We start from the raw sequence: 16,615 nt of genomic DNA, 5'->3' as shown, positions 1-16,615 counted from the left end.
TCAAACTGAATTATGTAAACCCGTCATATAGTCACTTTTAATCCCGAGGAGGCTGTGAGGGCTGGTAAGTACGTCTGCAACTTTCTCAAGTTTGACGTTATTTCGCGAAGTGAGTGTGAAAATTGGCTTTGCAAATTGGTGTCATTTAACAGCCGGAATTAAAGTTAGAAGGTTAAAATTATGCTTAAGGATGCTTAAAAATTTTTGTAGCTGCAGAAAATGTAAGAAGTTTAAGTACAATATTCTGTTTGACTGATGTCAAACTTTGAAGTTTTCTACATAAGAATCGTCAGATTTATAAATCCCCAGCCAGCAATGAGCTTTTGACCTAAATTTTACTCTTTCAAAAAAATAGTGTGCTTCTAGAATGTTTTATCCGAACGAAATGAAAACTAATCGAAAAGCTATAAATCTCTCTTTAAAAATAAAAGTAGCATTCAACTACACCGCCCGTCCCTACTTTTAAATTAAAACTTAGACGTTGAAAATGGATTCACTCTTAAAAGGAGCACTCGGCAAGATTATTAAAATTCAGTTTAGAGTTTCACATAAAAAAACAACTATTTTGTGTCATCTTTGTTACAAGTTCGATACACCAAAAGGAATTTGTGGCACAACAGGGAAGATTGTTTACACATTTTGTTGCGACACGAATCAATTAAACGTTTCTTTCTCGATTTATTTAACAAAACCTCAGATTTACGGCTATATTTCCATAAAACTTTCCAGCTTTTTTTTTTATTTTCTGTTTTGAGAAAACACGTCACCATAATAAAATAACTTTTTGATCAGAATACAGCAAATGCTTCAGATTTTTGTTACAACATAGGAACACTCCACCTAATTTACGACTCAATTTAATTCTTTTACTACTCGCTTGCAAGCGTGTGATCAACGAGTATTTCACTTCGTGTGCAGTTTTATTCGGAGTTGTGTAGTGAACAGAATGGCGAGTTTATTCTCACTTTGTAATTACAACGAATTAATGATGGGGCGATTCATTTTGTGCTTGGAAGCAACTAGAACCCCTCTGAAGCGTTTTTCAAGAAATCCACACAATGCGGTGTAATTTTTTAACTTTATTTGCTTCATTTTCATTTAAATTGAATAACCTTTATACTGTAAATTGTAAACTTCAAAGTCCCGAATATTTATCCAATTAGCCACTGAATAATGACCCCCAAGCCTAGTAGATACGTTACAAAATTAACGAATACACAAAAACTATTTATTCTTACAATTTATGTCTGCCTCTGGCAGTAATTTTACTCTCAATGTTTGCGCAATAACGTTTGGAATTCTTTTAATTAAACACGAAAATGCAAAAGCAGTCAAATACGAGAAAACAACAGCATATTCATACAGCTTTAAATTGTTTCAAAATTTTGATGTGCGTGTGTGTCATTCATTTAAAGCTTGTCGCATTAGTCAAACAACCTGAAGCTTTTAACCGCAGCATACCTGCTTTTTTGGTTTCGTTTAAATTTAGCTTATAATGAAAATACACGTGTGTTACGTGGTTTTGTTATTTTTATTTTTGTATCCATTTTAATATAAAACAAACACGCTAATAAAAAAGATAGTTAATGCAGCTGGTTAAAAATAGAATGACATTTCAAAAACACGAAATCTTCACAGGTGAATAATAATACGTATGGCAATGCTCTTGTACAACTACGTTATTATTAGAAACAAGATTTTAAACTGACCATACACCGTGCCTCTGCTAAGATTGTCTTGACTTATATGTTCGTTATTTATGGAGCAAATTTTTTGAAATTTGGAACAGTGACCCATCGTTAAATGTAGAACATTATTATAGTGTTTAAAATTTTTAATGTTTATTTGCGAAGAATATCAAAATGATGGATCTACGCTACGTGCACAAGAATTATGAATTTTACGGTTAATATTTATTTCACTCCAAGAAGGTTGAAGTTATGGTGATTATCACCTCAAATAATAATGATGATTATGAATTATGATAAATCGTTCATTTCAACACCTTGAACATAATTCTGCATATTAAAATAAACTTCGAAGCATCGAATGTTGAATATAACAGATCTGACTAATAATAATTGTGTGTTCTGTGGGAAAAATGACCACATTTATTGTAGTTTTTAGTTCTGAATTACATACTTAAGAATTAATCTAAACATCAACACTAGAAATTCTATTTTACTTAAATATTCGTGAATTTATAATCACTTTTTACAATAAAAGTATTATTAATTGTTAACAATCATTAAAACATTTAGTACGTATAATATGTTTGTACAAGCTTTGCAGTATGTAAGTATTAACATGTTTTCTCAGTACGTAATTATATATTTCCTACAGTTTTGTACCGAGAGAAGAATAAAAAACACGATCAAATACAGCCATGGGTTTTTGAAAATTTTTCTTTGATATAATGTTCGTCGTGTGGAATTACCGTGAATTTGAAAGACTGAGTTGAAAAAGACAAGTGTTTAAAAATACGTTGCTGCCGTTGATCGTGTTTTTTATTGCTCTCTCGATCTAATATGTTAGTCTAAGGCTATCACATCGATGAAAAGACAACAAATAGTGCTTACCAGAGTTCCGTCAGGATCATTAGTGTCTTGTAGTTATTAGTTAAAAATACTGGTCTAAAGTTATTTAGACATAACTTCCCTCGCTCCTCAAGTACAGTCGAACAAATTCAGCTTTTTTGAAAAATTATAAAATTTAATTTTGCGAATTTTATTTTTTTATGATAACTCTTATAAGTTAAAATAAAGATATGTATGGACTGTTATAATACCGGTAAAAAGTATGCATATGTTTCAAAATTTTGAAAGGAGATCGTCAAGTTTTTGGAAGGAATATACGGATAAATTTTGATTAGCGATTTACCATGCTTACGATAGCCTTAAACCTTTGCAAGATTTTACAAACAACATTCGGTTTTGCATTTTCTAAATTAAATTGCAAAATATTGTTACACGCATTTTTTTTTTTCAAAAATCTAGATGTCTAAGGGCAAAAAACAGGACCGATTTGTAAACAACAAATACATCTGAGTACGTTATTTTATAAAATTTATAGAGCATTTAGTATGCGAACTTTTGAGATGACGTAATTAAATAGTTAATGGGGATTATTAGAAGAATTTTGGTTAGTGATTAACCTTATACACGATATTGGACAACAATCGGTCCCCTAGTTTCAGAGATTATCTACCTAATAAAAAATCGACAGATGACAAACAGACAGAGAAACCGACAAACAGACGGAAACGGGGGACCCATTTTTCGTAATCTAGGAGTCATGAAAAAGCCATTCGTCGGATGGATCCTACTACAATACTGCTCAGGAAAACCACACAAACGACAGACAGAAGAGAGACGACAACATATAGAGCAGACAGACAGACGGAAACTTTAAGGGTAATGAAATGTAGAATGTAGCCGTTCGCCGGATGGACCCTGTTACAATACTTCCTTAGGTTACAGTCGGAATATCTGATAAGTTTATTTTAAAGTGTTGAGAACTGGCCAAACAAAATTTATAAAGGAGAACTAAATTTCTTTCTCCGAAGTAAAATAATTTTCCAACATGATGTTAAATTTTACGCAAATCCTTTGGCCCACGACCCTGAAGTACTGTCCACCAAATCCAGCTATTCGGAAAATTATAAGATTTAATTTTGAAAATTTTTATTAATTTAATAATAACCTCTATAAGTTAAAAAAAGATAATACCAGTGACAGAGTATGACAAAAAAAGTGGCCCGTGAAGGGATCGAGAATAGCGACTTTCGCATCCGCCATACCATCTGAGACACCAAAACCTTCTTGAACGATCCTCTCATATGTATATGTTAGTATTGGTACAATTTTGATATTTTGGGAAAAGCTGGATGTCTATGATGAAAATCAAGGCTGATTCATAAACCACAGGTACCAGAGTATGTTATTTGACAAAATGAAGAAAACATTTACCACACAAAATTTTGAAGTGATGTCATTAAATTGTTAGTACGAATTATTACAGAAATTTTGATTGGGCGTTTTACTATATACAGGATATTCTTAAAATGCCTATAAAATAGTATAAAACAATCAATCCAGTAGTTTCGAAGATAATATATAACTAATAAAAATGGACACAGACGACAGGTGAGAGCAGAAGACAAGGAACCTATTTTTTCATACTATAGGGGTCTTGAAACCTTGAAAAACATAAAAGTAGCCCGTTTGTCGGATTACTAAAAAAATTTTGAGGGAACGTCATCCAATTGTTAGTGGTTATTAAATAAATTTTGGTTAGCGTTTTATCATCCACACGATATACCTAACATACATATCAAATTCGACAACAATCGGTCCGGTAGTTTCTGATATTATATCTGCCTAATAAAAACAGAGAGACAGACAGATGAAAACGTAAAATCGATTAAATCGATTTTTTTCGTACGCTAGAGGCCATGAAACGTCGAGAAAACATGAAAATAGCCATTCGTTTGATGAACCCTATATGTATGTAGGCGACTTGCCAATTTCATGTGTTCTCGACGTTTTATTACCCTTGGACTACGAAAAAATGGATCGCGTGTCGGTCTGTCTATCCGTCTGTCCGTCTATCCGTTTGTTCAACTGTCTGTCTCTCCGTCTGTCTGCCTGTGGCGATAATCTTCGAAACTACTCAACCGATCGTTGTCAAATTTTATATATACCTACATATTTATGAGGAATATCATCTAGATGGCAAAACGCTAACCAAACTTTGTCTAATCGTCCCCACCAACAATGTGATGACGTAACCTCAAAATTGTACACAATGAGTAGGTCTTAAATTGTATAAAATAACACAGACCTACATGTGTAGTTTATGAATCTGTGTGGAGTTTTTATATGAAACATCCAGATTTTTGGAAAAAAAACTCAAAATTGTACAATAATATGTATTTTGCATTTTAATTGTCAAACTGTACAACCGATTGCTCTGAAATCTTGCAGACGTTTTAAGAATATCGCAAACAATTATTCAATTAAAATAGATCTGTTTTCTTCTCCAAAAAATGGATCACGTCAACTCAAAATTTTGCCGAATAAATCCTATCTAAAATCTGCAGAATATGATGAGTCTATACTTATAATTTTTTTTATACAGAGGGTGACTCCAAAAAATTAATTACTGAATCAATTTATTTTACTGAATAAATCAGAAACGGCTCACCCCATTTTTCCGAAAATTTCGGGATGCAATACTGTTATTACTATAGTATTACACTGCACATATCCAAATTAGTATATGCCTTTACAAAAATATTGATTATGTCATCACAAAATTTTGTTAAAGGAAAAACTCATTTGAAACACACGCGTATAGCACATTTCTTTAGATTTACTTTAATATTACATACATCTTTATTTTAACTTAAAGGGCTTAAAAAAAAAATCACAAAATCAAATTTTATAGTTTTTCGAAAAAACTGGATATGTTTTATTATAATTCAGTTATTAGCTCTCTAAAGGAGATAGATAAATCAATTTTAGTTTAAATCACTATTAAAGTCTCAACAAAATTGCTACTATAATTGAGATAACTGCAAACTATGAGTTTTTTTTTAGAATAAGCGGCATAAGTAAAGCACATAGATGTCACATTATCAATTTTTATTCTCTCAACATGGTAAATAATCAGTAGAGTCGAAAAAAATCTGATAAATAAACTGGCGGAAACGAAAAACCTATAACTTCGTATTCTATGAGCTGTGGACTTCATGAAATCACGAAATTAGACATTATAAATTACAATAACACTTTACTACTATATTTTACGCTTTTTCTAGAAAGTGGAAGAAATAAATATTTCATGACAAATCATTCTGTAACTTATTGTTAAATTTTAAACAAAATGTTGATCGCTTTATAATTATTATTACAGACATAAAAATACAAACACAAGTCGGCCCTTTCTCTTTTAAAGTCATTATGTCATTAAACATATTTGAGAAATAATGTAAAATAAAACAGCAGGTACTTTTTTCCGTAATCACTGCAAGTTCCATGTCTACATTGGTTCTTATGAAGGACCGGCTGGCCTTATTCTTGCCTATTTCGGCATAGCAACAGATTTAACTTTTAATATCCGTCGATCTAATGGCAATTCGACACATCCTTTTCCTGCAATCTGTCTGCGATGAAGGAAAAAATGTAACTTAAAATCTTAAAAAGGAAAAGTGCTAATTTATTACTTTATTGTAGTAAATTTAACATTAAAACGATTTTTTACCATTATTTTTTGTTATTATAAACATTTGCTTGTCTTGTCGACGTTCACACTACAGTCATATTATTTCCATCGACTTGCAAAAAAAGCAAATAATACAGGGTTGTTTACAAAATCTGAGCCCTGGTCAAACAAAATTCGCGCATCAACGTACTGTCTGTATAATGCTGACGTTCATGTTTGCACAATATTCGCAGCCGTGTTCTGCACACCCCACTTCTGGTTTCAATTTAGTTAGTTATAATTTTATATTGTCATTAATCACGAATTAAACGGCCTTTTATTCCGTATAAGTATTCCGACCATATTAAAATGACTCTATCCAACAATGAAAGGTCTTTAGAAATTACATACTTAAGTCTTGAGTGCTATTTGAGTGGAGGCTGAACCTTTAAATAAGAGGATCCCAAAAATACTGCAAATCATGAGTACGCAATTACCAAGGGTGTAAGTGGGCTGGAAGAGAAATCAAGTGTAAGTAAAAACTCATAGTCAAGTTGAAAAGTTAAGAGTGTGTCATTAGTTATTGTTCTCGACTTCTACATGATTCGTATAAAGAATTCCCGTGCTAATATGAAGGTAATAAATTCTCTGTGAGCGAATGGCGTACACATAGATCATTTGATAATGTGTTAATGTCTATAATTATCAAAAACTATAAATTGAAAACAATTAATTTGAAATAATGTCAGGGTTTCAGATTAATTAAATAAGGTTTGAGGTTCGTCTTTAACATGAACTCTATTAGTTTCACTTGTATTAGCATGCTGTCTAAAGAGATTTAAGTATGTTAGATTTTACTGTAAGATAACTATGCTTCAGTAATTAAAAATTCTTTCACAAAAAACTAAAGGTACATGTTCTGAACACGTCTGAAGGCGAGGAATATTTCACAACGCAGAATAAACCAATCCATAAAAATCTCCACAAAAGTACCTGTGCTTTATCCTTTAAATAAACAAAACATTCACTTGTTTGTTTGAAACACCTGAAAATTTTTCCAATCATCTTGTAATAGTACCCATTTGTTTAATTTTATTTTGAAAGAACTATTACATAACTACAAGTAACTTGCATGAATAAAATTATTTCTTGCGACATTTAAAGTACACACGACAAAAATGCATTAAGGTAACCGCGCATTAACACAGTTATTAATTTTAATTACTCCTCTCCTCGACAAAAATTCCTTCGCATATGCACAAAAAACGCGTAAGGGAATTTTAATTATGATTAATTATAATTACCCCAACAAAGAAGTGTTATTAGAGTAACTGGTATTATGCTCGCTTTCGTTCGGCATCCTTGTGAAGACACGCAATCATTAGCTCTACGAATGTTAACAACCTGCAAATGAGAAATTAAGAAAACAAACCCTGCTTTTTGAGATAAACATTGTTATTTTAAAGAACCGCGGCCTATTAAGTGTTACAACCGTCAATTACAGAGACACGTTGCAGCCGGTGGTGTTTATATTTATAGTCAACCGTAAAGTCCATCAGACAGCAAATACATTTTTCAAACAACAAACACTGACTACAAGTAATATTTGTCTAAGTTGTCGGTGTTTCTAAATTGTTAATTATGATATTTGGAAATTAATTGGGTGCAAGAAAAATTTTCTTAAGAAACAGATAATTGGACCCTTAATATAATACAATACGAGAGAGCTTGCAACGCTAGGAAATACGTTGTCAGTAGAATTAATCGGTTTCCATAATTTTAAATGTGTCTTACGCTAAGCAGTGAGTAAACATTCCGTGCAACCAAAAACAAACTGAGTCAGAGTTGGCTGCAACTAATGCGTTTCAAGTTGGTAAATGATTTGAAAATTCCATGACTTTGAAAGTGGCCCCAGTTTATTTAACTTGGACTAATTTTAACAACAACTTTTAAAACAATATTCCACTCTTAATCTATCTACACTTTCTGTTTAATATTAATTTTAAAAAGTTTTCACAATTAGAATCGTATAAATAAATAAAAGGCACACTGAAACTTTCCAATGTTAAGCAAATCTCTACAGAACTAAACATTTAGTGTGACGATTTATGTCGGCTAAATCTGTGGTGACAGTACCACCAGCACGCTCATTGCATGCACTGAATCAATTCAACCTAAAAATATTGAAATTAATTAAACTTCTGACAATTCTGAAATGGAACCTGTGGAAGCGACTGCACATAATATTTAGTTAATGTCGTAAACTGTGAGAATTATTGTAATAATAGCGTTAGATGTGTTGTAGAAAGCTTATGTTAATTTTGTTTCGTATATCGTTATTTATTTCACATAGGAAATTCGTCCCGAATTTTATCGACACTCAGGTTAAGTTTATTAAACCATAACACCACATAAAATAAGATTACCAACTGACTATAACTGGTGCTGTTACGGAACATAGATAATCTGCCGTGACAGCAAGAAGTATACAGATAATCTTCCAAACGACCGAGTTAAATAGTCATAATCTGTTAAGATAAACTATCAACATCAGTTAGTCTTGAGTGGTACTGACAATTACATAGAACATTATAACAAATGTAGAACATAAATACGAAAAAATTATGTTACACAGTGGAACGAATCGCTGTGGTTTTTGCCGCAAAACAATAGTAGCTTGCAAAAAGTTCCTTCAGCGTTAATCCAAGAACGCTTTCCAAGCATACTTAAATTTACAGACCAAACTCTCCGGAATGCACTTAAGGGACACATTTGCAATCGATTTATAGTTATTGTTGAACTTTAAGACTCGAGAAAATATTTCTTTGTACGGAAAACCCACTTCTCCGCAATTTCGGAACCCTACTTTCCCCGCACCAATCAACATTCAGAAATTTTAATATAAAAATGTCACAGCAATAACATTTCATAAATATATCAACATCAGTTATAAGTGGGTAGATAAAAAAATATTTCAAGGCTTATTGCTCATTTAGGTGACTCGAAAACGGTTCTCCCAAACAAAACAAATTTATAAAAGCCGAGCGAGAAATTAAGTTAATCAGAATAAATTTGCAGAGCCGTAACTTTATAATTTTATGTATCGTGTCCATTTAATCAACGGAGTAGCAAATGAACTGCGACATTTTTACAACGTGTTGGTATAATAAATTGCAGGAATTAGGGGCTGAGTGAATTTTTGAGAAATATTGATGTTCCGAGCGTCGACATATAGAAAGAACGTGATGCACTCAAGCAAAAATATTTTCGTGATCGTGTAATAAACTACTTGCTGGAAAAAATCTATTAGGCCTGTAATGGCACCCTAAAAGTATCATGTGTCATTATTCGCCGCTAAAAAAGTAAGGTTGTTATTATTGCTGTTTCAGGCGGATTTAATGACTACAAACGAGCAGATAGTGCACGGGAAGGAAGCGCAATAAAAATTATCCATCTGATAAGTTATCAACCGAAAATAGGCCTTTCATCTGGAACGACTTGGTTAGTTTTGGGTCAGGGGAGGGTTAGATGACCAGTTCTGTAGTTGGCGGCCGAAAGAATTAAATTAGGTTTTGTTAAAATATGGGCTGATTTTCGCAAGAAAACAATTTGACAATTTATTTCACGGTTCTTTCATAAAAACTAGTCTTTATTTTATTGATCATTTTGTTGCTCTATTATTATTCTTATAATTTTACCGAATCTTAGCATAATTACGTGCTTACTTCAAGGTTTGTTTCTAAATATGGTTTAAAATTGCGAAATTTATTCCTACATATGGAACAGAATTTCAAACAACTTAGCATAATCACTGCAGGAATATGTCCACAATAATCTTTTTTTAAGTGCTGCTAAAGACGCTCTAAAGGCATACTTGGTTGTCACGTAGGCCTAATTCTTTTTTATGAGAATTTCATATTACAACTTATAATGTCCCTATTATCTTCGAAATATAACACAATACGCAGGTGTAAGAGGTAGCCGAACGCTTATACCTACGAGAACGTCGCAAAAACAATTTCGGGACGAGTTACTCACACCGTTTTATTGCTCCTACGATCCATCAAAGTTTAATATTGTTTAATATTATAATAATCAGCAGTATCGCAGACTTAAAATTATAAAAGAGTGATCTTCTGTGTAACTAAGTTTACAAGTTTTTTAATTAGAAGAGTTACAACTTTGTAAATATGTATGGAAAAATCAATTTTTAACAAGACATAAATTCGTGTAACAATTTATTATTGCCATTATCATCTATTGATGAAGAGCAAAGCATAATATTTAAGAATAAAAGAAAAAAAAACATTTACAGGTGGTTATTTTACCTTTTTTTATCGAGGAAAAATTAAGGTTGTACTGCATTCAAAAAATATATTTTAGGTATTTTCATTAAACTCAGTATGAATACAATGTAATATTTGTGATGAAAAGATTTAAATGTTGATATAAGAAGAATAATTTTAATAAGACTTTTACTTCAGTGTTTTAAGGAAAGTTAATTAAATTCGGCCCATCATTGTTAAATCGCGTCAGTTTTACTGTCAAGGATGGGTAGATGGCATTTATAAAATTTTTATTGCTGATTACGCGAATGATACCTAATTTTTATAGGAAATGTGTAATAAAATTGTGCGAAGCTAAAAAATTACTTTGTGGTAACAGCTTGTACATAAATCAAGCCCGCATCTGCACTTCATAGCTTGTTAAAATGTTCATTGGTTTTATGGCGATTTGCTCAACAATTAAAAAATCGGAAGTAATAAGTGTTCTATTTATGGTAAGGTAGAATACTTTTTAGATAGTCATCCTACGACAATACAAAAAAATAAAAATATGAAGATTTTAAACTTTGAGCAACTTAAACTAGAAGTCACCGCGCATATAAAAAATTGTAGATATTTAAACAAGTATATAAATACACCAGGACTTTTTTTAAGTTTGAACATCTGAAAAAAGTATGGGCTTAATCCCTATCAGTTTTAAAAAACACACATCAATGCATAGGAAGTATGCAACCACTGTTACGTCAATCTACTTGATTAAGAAAAGAAACGCTAACTGTCAACTTGTTTAAATTATTGTGGTAATTTACACATATCTAGTTCGGAAAATTCGATTTTACTGCGTGTGCAAAGACCAGGAAGAGTGCTTTAAAAATTAAAAATGACTGTTCAACATCACAATTTTCGTGATGATCTTGACTAGATAAACCCCGATTTGCATCAAACGTCACTGAGGTTGAGACGTGGTTGAGACTACACAGTCGGTCAAATTTATCGCCTGACGTCGCGCAGGCGTTTTTAATATTTGTTTGGTTGATTCCCCATCAGTTCCGCTGTGCCTAACGCTGCTTATAATGTTACCCGTGTGTTGCTTTAGCAACCAGTCAATAAACATTTTTCAGTTTATAAAATCGGCGATTCTGTTTACAATTTTTCGTGAATTTTGGACTGAGAATGAGCGAGGAAAGTGATTTAGAGTGTGAAAATAACAATAGTAAGGACGCTAAGGTGAAAATTTGATACCTTCTGTGCCGTGGGAAAAAGTTTTTCAGAAATTTGATTCATGGTGCAACGGAAAAAAAGTGAAACAGATAATCGAAGAACTAGTACCAATGTACATCAGAAAAAAATAAAACCATCAACCTTACGGAGGCACATTTCACACTCAAATTGAAATGATACATAGATATTTGGAAATATAAAAAGTAAGTCATTCATAAAGGATATAAATCAAAAAAATCTAGTACAGAGTTGGCAAAAATGACTCTTGACCACATAAGTGACGATGGTTCAATGCTAATTGCAGACGTTGGTGGCACGAAAAATTATGTAGACTGAACGTGATACTTCTGAACGAATGGTTTCAGCATTGTTCTTAAAGCAACTGAATAAATTTAAAAAAGAATAGAAACGTCAGTTAGTATTTAGTGGTACAAATTTAAATCTTGAGGAAAACCAAATTCTGTTTAGAATCAAAGAATAAAATCAAATGTTTACATTAAAACGAAAAACGATATATTGAAAAAGATGTCGTTCGTGTCAACTACAAATTTGTTAGTGTCTGTCATATCATAATTTTAGCTTGTAAGATGTATCTTACATGTAATACAATATATTCTGTTGCCTTAAAGAGTTATGATGGGTTTATTAAACAATTTAGGTTCGTTTTACTTACATAACAGGACAGAAAAGTAAACAAAATGGAGTTACTAAATTTTCATTAAGTTCTTCATTCGTAATTTTAAGTATTAAATTACTATATCATTCACTTAGGTACCTGATTAAACCGAGACAACTTAACCCGTAAGTAAGAATTTTACCGCTGTTTGGTAGTTGCAAAATATTGCACCGCAGTTGGGTTGCGGATTAGAAATGTGCCGCAATTTGGACAAGCCGGTAATTTTACTAAATTCAAAAAATAACGACAGGGACTACCATAAAACAATATTTTCAAAAATTGGGTGAATAATCAACTTATTCCTGGTTTGAGTAAGCCAATTAATGAAAAAAATTCGAAAAAAGAACGTGACGTTACGTGACTCATGGAATAGTGAAACAACATGGTTATGAAGTTTTAGATTACCCCGATACTATTGTCATTTCCTAAATTCGCGACCTAAATCTTCAGATAAGATAGCAAATTTATCTTTATCCTGACAAATGAAAAATTTTTGGTAAATATACTGAAGGACTTATTTTGGCCGACTGGAAAAAAGAAATGGGAAATTTACCGTACGATTCTCGTTAGGAGATTCTGAATCAAAATCAGAATTGATGACGATGATCTAGATAATGAATTAGATTCCTCCAGTGAAATAATATGGATGGAAGATAATGAACTAAACTTGTCAGAGTTATGTTAGGTTTAAAGTTAAATACTTCCTTATTATTATGTTAACATTTAATAATCTTGATTTTCAAAGTGAAAGATTAAGCTCAGCCAGTAAATTTGCTCTCGTTTGTTTTAAAATTTTAACTTGTTTATTACTGTTGCAGCAGAGATGAAGTTCAAAAAATATGCTAAAAAGTGAAAGTTATACACCACCCAGTCAAATTCATATGTTAAAGGCTCCAGATTTATGGTGAAATTATTAAGCAAAATTGGAAGAGGAAAGTTTTCAAATCACTAACTCTAAAAATTAATGAACTAATTATTATGTGCTTTGTTATTAATTATATACCTATGGTCTTAAATAGAGTGACGTTTATCGTACCATCCCATAAACAAAATCTCACTTTGGCAAAGCAGCTTCTCAATTTATCACAGTGAATGATTGAATTCATAACCTCATTTTCAAAGCAGTTTTTAAGCTAAAAAAAACTGCCAAATTTCCATAGTCGGCCCTTATCCAAAAAGATCGTGAATAGCATTGAGTTGGCAAAGTGATAAGTACATAAATATCACATATAAAGGGTAATCCTGTCTGGTAGATAACAGTAACTACAAAAAAAAACATACTGAAACTGTTGAAAAATATATAGAATAATGAAACAAACATAGTCACCACGAAATGAAAGGAAAAATGTATAAAACAATTCCAGAAGATTATGTAAAAATCTAAGTGTACTGTAAACCATTAAAATGTAAAAATGTTAGTAACTATGTAGATGATAAAATTAATAGGATAAATAAATAAATAATAATACTAAATATTAATTAAATGGGAGACAGTGTAATGAAAACCTCCTTAAAAAGTATATTTAAATATCTTATTTATGCCATGGAAATTTCAACAAGGTCTGGATTTCATATGGCTTAAAATAAATAAATAGTGGAGAAGAACGTGTGCCGGTATTCTCGCTGTGGAAAAACTGAGAGGGAAATTATTTGAAGTGCATTTGAAAACCATAACTTATTTTGTTATATTGTTTGCAATATACATAATTCGTAAAATTTAATTCTCATTTGGGCTAGAAAATACTATCATATTTTAATAAAAGTTTCAAATTAGATTTCATCTTTTGTGAAAAAATTTAACAATTTCGTAACAGATTTTGTTCTATTGTTTAAAATATTAATGATTCGTAAAATTTAATTCTCATTTGGACTAGAAAATATTACCATGTTTTAATAGAATTTTAAATTAGATTTCTTCTACTGTGAAAAAATTTAACAATTTCGCAACATATTACATGCTCCTGTTGTGCAACGTGTACACGCTCTCATAAGATTTTTTTCACACGTTCATTAAATTTCCCGGTTTTCTGAGTCTCCAAAATCATTCGCTCCTTGTTTTCATAAACTAGTAATTCAACCACTTGCAGCACTAAAAAATTCCTGAATTTGACTTGCTTTTTGTTATTCTAAACCTTACATTTTAGATGTAACTAATGTCGTAAAAAATTCGACACATTTTTGTCTAAAACTGTTTCAAATATAAAATAATGACGCACTATTTCAACCAAAAATTAAAAAAAAACGATTATGATTTTTTAATCAAAAACATGCAAAAGAAACGCACTTTTAAACCATTCTGTTTTAACACCGTTTTTTAATAATAAAATGATTTTTAAAATTTAAAAATTCAGAATTTCAAACATTTTTCAATGGTTTACCTACGAAGTAAATGAACTTTTTTTTTAATTTTATCCGTAAAAATAATATAACGTCGACTATAGTTAAATTGTAATATAAATAACAATATCTTATTAAAATAGTATACTCCGATATATACAGTTTTTGTCTAATAATTACAATATATTTACAATCAACAAATTTGCTTTTTATTATCCTTGAGAAATAGATTCGCTAGAGTACTTAATCTGGCCGACTTGAAAAGATAACAAAATATGATATGATATCTTAATAGACTTTACTACGAATTTCTGCACATATGGTGGAAATTTCATTTGTTAAAAACTACACAATTTAACTACTTGGCTACCTCACATAATAGTTTTTTGATACCACAAATTTTCCTTTAATTTGATAGTGGTATATTTTATTTTAGATGTAGCAAAAATATCAGCCACAATATGATTTATTCCAGGAAAAGTTTCTAATAGTGGCAACGCCATAAAATTCCTTACAAAAAGTGAAACGGTATATCATACTAACCACACTAGATTTTTTGTGGGTAATTTTAAGAGTAATACTTTCTTTGACATTTAATAAAATTTTGTTAATTTTGTGTTAAAAGTAACTCATTAAGGAAAACAGTTCAAGTAATAAATCTTTTTATAAAAGTGCTTGAGGATGGTAGACTATTTTCTTAAACACCCAAAAAGAATTTTCTAATTTGTTGTATTCACCTGATTTTCAATTTTGTAATTACTTTTCCCATGTTTATTAATTATGGGAAAACTAATTAAAATGCACTTGCTTGCACGTTTCTTATCTAAGCATCGTGTACGGTTATTAGTGTTCATAGTTCAGGAACTTCATATTTATATTATATAGGTATCTAATTCAGTGATTTTATAACGATAATACTGATCAGTTCAAATGTAATTAATATACTGAAAACAAAGAAACTTGAAACAGTTTTGTTAAATATGTTAAGCGAACACGCTCAACTATTTATTCTAAAAAATATCGCATAAAATACATACTATCTGATCCGCCGTTGATAACGTTTTATTTCCTTATTAGTTAAAACTTTCATACCGACTTTAAAAATTAAAAAAAAAGTCGTAAAAGAAGATGCTTATAATTAACATAACATCTCCTAACTTCGCTAACTAAAAGATGCGGAACCTTAAAATAATTAAAATTTTCCAATTAAGTACAACTTTTGCGTAAATAAAAATTTTTATACACCTAAAAAAATGACTTTCTCATCACCAGAAGCGTATGCCGACGGACAAAAAAACCGTAGAATATAGGAAAATTTGTACTTCTTTCTAAAGCGGACAAACATTACCTACTTCTACAATCAAAGTGAAACGTGAAGTCATATCTCCTGAAAGTCGGCACCGAGTCTGTTGCAAATCCTCTTTCGAAATTAGCATTGTTATCGCGATGCCCCACACAACATTAACCACTGAGCGTCATCGTCATCCCTTCGGAGCACAATTCACAAAAATTTCGAACGGTAATTTTGCGAACATTCATGAGCTCCCTGAGGGATCGTCGTCGTGCGGAGGCCCCTGGAGCTAGAATCGGTGCTTTAACATTCGAAGACCGGGTGATACTAAAGCAAAGAAACAGCCGCGCGGTTAAGTCCACACAATTCGTGGTACGCCCCCAAAGGCACGCGCGATTCTCGCGACTATCCTCGTTTCCGATGAGGAGTGTGTCCAACACGGCGAGGTTCTTCTTCGCCTCTTATTCTGTCGACATCGACGGCGACTACCGGATGCGCAACGCTTATGGACGATTAACGGCACACGGCTAACACTCCTGCAAACGATATTTTAATTGGCACATCTTGCCTCATGGCGATTCCCGATTCGGGATAATTGCG

At 31.6% G+C, this 16,615-nt stretch overlaps 1 protein-coding gene across 3 annotated transcripts in view; it reads right to left on the bottom strand.

The window, feature by feature from the left end:
- Positions 1–16,354, bottom strand: part of LOC135122807 (cardioacceleratory peptide receptor-like) — a 173,592-nt gene extending 157,238 nt beyond the window's left edge. For 2 of the 3 annotated variants that reach the window (XM_064047244.1, XM_064047247.1), the window contains exon 1: positions 16,077–16,354. The gene's annotated coding sequence lies outside the window, so the exon portion shown is untranslated. Of the gene's footprint in view, positions 1–16,072 lie in introns of all 3 variants that reach the window. The other variant, XM_064047245.1, reaches the window with a different exon arrangement.
- Between the last annotated feature and the right edge of the window lie 261 nt (positions 16,355–16,615).

The sequence above is a fragment of the Zophobas morio genome, unplaced genomic scaffold (assembly GCF_036711695.1).
Source record: "Zophobas morio isolate AGI-343-1 ecotype UQ-CSIRO unplaced genomic scaffold, CSIRO_AGI_Zmor_V1 ptg000005l, whole genome shotgun sequence".
NCBI classification, from domain to species: Eukaryota; Metazoa; Arthropoda; class Insecta; order Coleoptera; family Tenebrionidae; genus Zophobas; species Zophobas morio.
This window is presented reverse-complemented; position numbering and strand designations above follow the sequence as displayed.